This window comes from Theobroma cacao, chromosome 9 (assembly GCF_000208745.1).
Source record: "Theobroma cacao cultivar B97-61/B2 chromosome 9, Criollo_cocoa_genome_V2, whole genome shotgun sequence".
In the NCBI taxonomy this organism is placed as follows: domain Eukaryota; kingdom Viridiplantae; phylum Streptophyta; class Magnoliopsida; order Malvales; family Malvaceae; genus Theobroma; species Theobroma cacao.
In genome coordinates, this window is record NC_030858.1 from 20,210,453 (window position 1) to 20,213,462 (window position 3,010).

Here is a 3,010-nt window from a genome sequence, read left to right on the forward strand (position 1 = left end):
AATTTAATTTACAATAATAAGTGGGCCCCCGAATAAACAAAAGTAAAGAGGACTATAAACCTACAGTTTGAAGAATGCAAACCCAACGGTAGTCCTCGATGAGATAAGCTATCTACAGTCTAATCTGAGCCTGAAATGGAGGGAAATGAGGGTGGTGAGATTATAAAATCCCAGTGAGTAAACAAACATCATTCAAAAGATCTAAAGTCCGAGTAAAAAGAGACTATTAAAATATTTCATCAATATAAGTTTTTCATAACATGAGTATTCATTTCATTTAAATAGTCAACATGGCTTATGAGTATTTTAAAAAAAACTTGGCTCTTGCCAAAATCATTTTCGGGGATACCTTGACCGAGGCATCTTATCGAGTCTGCCAAGACTGTGAAAATTTCGTATACACGAAAACATATTTTTAGTTTGAAAAACACAAAAATTCCTTGGCGTTAGCGGAGTTCATCGTCACGAGGTGGTTCGGCGTGACGTGGACTTAACCATACCTCAGGAGATACCCTACGCGCCTCTCCGACCAAGGTACATATTTATATCCAAATTTCGTGCCCCTCTAACAGGCTGGTCCACAAAATCCGCCCACTGCAACAAGCTAAACCCACCATATAATAAAATTTTAACAGCATGACAGGGCTAATATAATACTACCCAGCCTGCAAGGGTAAAATAAAACAATTCATACAATTCATAAAACATAACCCAACCAGTCATGCCAACACAATAACAATATAACATAAGCCATCAATTTCCAATCATAAATTTACAGCATACCAGTGGTCTCCAATTACTCTATTTTCAAAATCGTTATTTCGTTTCAAGACAATTTACAAAGTCTTTTCATTTAAACACGTTTTGTTTACAAAACATAAAAATTTACCATTTGAACTCATTTTCATAAAATTCTTCAAAACTGAATAAAAACATACTTTAGATAATTAAAATGATGGTAAGGTTACTCACAATGTCTAGAGTGGGGATTTTCGAAATACTCAGACTACTGGTCCTCGGGTACAATTCCCTTACCTTTATTGAAGGACTCACCACCTTGACATAGTACAAAATCGAGAAATTTACCACATTGGTACTAAATTGAAATTAAACTAATTTAGACTACTAATGCATGATATGGAATGCAAAATGTTTGATTAATCGCTTAAATGTAATATTCGACTTAAGTCACACTATACTTGGTCTAATAGGCTAAAATCTCCAATTTAACTCCAAATCAATTCTTTTCACTTTCTACACTCCAATTATACCTAAATTACCTCAGTGACTGTAAATGAGATTCAATTTATCAGTCCCGAGTCAATAATCACACATGTCTAAACATTGAGCAAAAATTCAGATTTTCACACCAAAATTTTCCATTTAATTTCTAGCCTCACCAAACATCAAATATCACCAAAATATCATGAAATATCATCAATTTCAGCCTCAATATTCTCCCTAGAAAATTCAGCCTCTTATGGGTAATGGGAGAAAATGAATTTTTTTCTTGTTGTTTTGTTTCTAAATATGCTAAACTAATTAAAAACACTAACATAACTTAGAATCAAATCAATCCAACTTCATTCTCTCTCCATACCCATTTGGTCAGCCATGAATTCACCATGAAAACATGAAATTTAATCATGGAAAATAAGGAGAAATGCATGAGAAAGGTAGACACAAGTCAAAATCAAGAAATTTTACCTTTGATTGCTTGATTCGTTGAAATTCCACACTTTTTCTTCAATTTTCCCACCTATGTTTTGTGTTTTTCCTTTCCTCTCTTTGTTCTTACTATGGCCGGCCACATGAGGAGAAAATGGGATAAATGTGGGCTGATTTTTATGAAAAATAATAAAATATCATTACTTGACACATGTCACATGCTTATTAGTCCATTTTTCTTTTTTTTTTATACTTTAATAATTATGCTTCCATTCTCCACCACATGATTAGTCAAAGGTCAAAATGAGGATAAGGGAAGACCATGTGCTGGACAAGTGTCTTGGTAGTGGAAAATTATAATTTTGCCCCTAGGGTGGCAAAATTACCATTTTACCCCTATGCTCTAAAAAATACCGGGATTACAATTTTTCACTTCTCAACCTCAAATTATACTCCAATAAGTCAAATATGATCAAAATCTTTCAAAAAAATTCCCATTTTGTCCTCGAGTGGAAAAATTACCATTTTACCCCTAGATAGCGAAATTTCCAATTTGACTCTAATTAGATCCTCGAACTCTGAATCACCATTTTAAGTCATTCTGGGACTTTAAAATTCTCAATTTCACCTTAAATTCTCTATTTGATCTAGTTCGAAGCTTAGTTCAACTTAGTTATACTATTAAGTATACTACCCGTTTTTAACGATTTTCGGTGCTTTCCTAGCATACATGCTATCCATCACATGCATGTCATGACAAGTATTTTATAAGGTCAGACTTTACACATAATTAGGCCTTGACCGTCAACGGAGTGACTCTGGTCACGGTTGCTAACATTTAATGTCATGGTAAACCTACAGAGCAATGGATAGGGAGGAGCACATTGTCCTAGGATCAAATCACCTTAAACTCAGGAAACCTAAAACATGAATTTTAAAAACATGAGTACAAACTCAGTGAGTGAACATAGGAAGGGAACAAGCAATGACAATGAATGATTTAGAAAACATAATGCACTTATTTGAAAACAATGCCATTTAGTTCAAGTTCCTATTAAAATCCCTCCGTTAAACCCTTGGTTGTAAAATCATTTAATGATGAAGGAACCGTATTCAGCATGAAATTGGAAAGAAGGGAAATTTCCAGTAATTATCCAAGCAACAAACCCATTTGGCTAACTACTCCAATTTAAAATTTCGTTACCTGGATGAGCTTGGAGGCATGAAGATCAACAAAAAAACCTAATCTTTCCAAGAAAAATAANCCCATTTGGCTAACTACTCCAATTTAAAATTTCGTTACCTGGATGAGCTTGGAGGCATGAAGATCAACAAAAAAACC

The 3,010-nt window shown here is 34.1% G+C and overlaps 1 long non-coding RNA gene across 1 annotated transcript; it reads right to left on the reverse strand.

Annotated features, from left to right (window-relative positions):
* Positions 456-1,748, reverse strand: LOC108663370. Its single transcript, XR_001929342.1, has 3 exons — positions 1,708-1,748; positions 973-1,056; positions 456-594 (listed from the first exon to the last, which is right to left on the reverse strand). It is a non-coding gene; the product is annotated as an uncharacterized LOC108663370 (long non-coding RNA).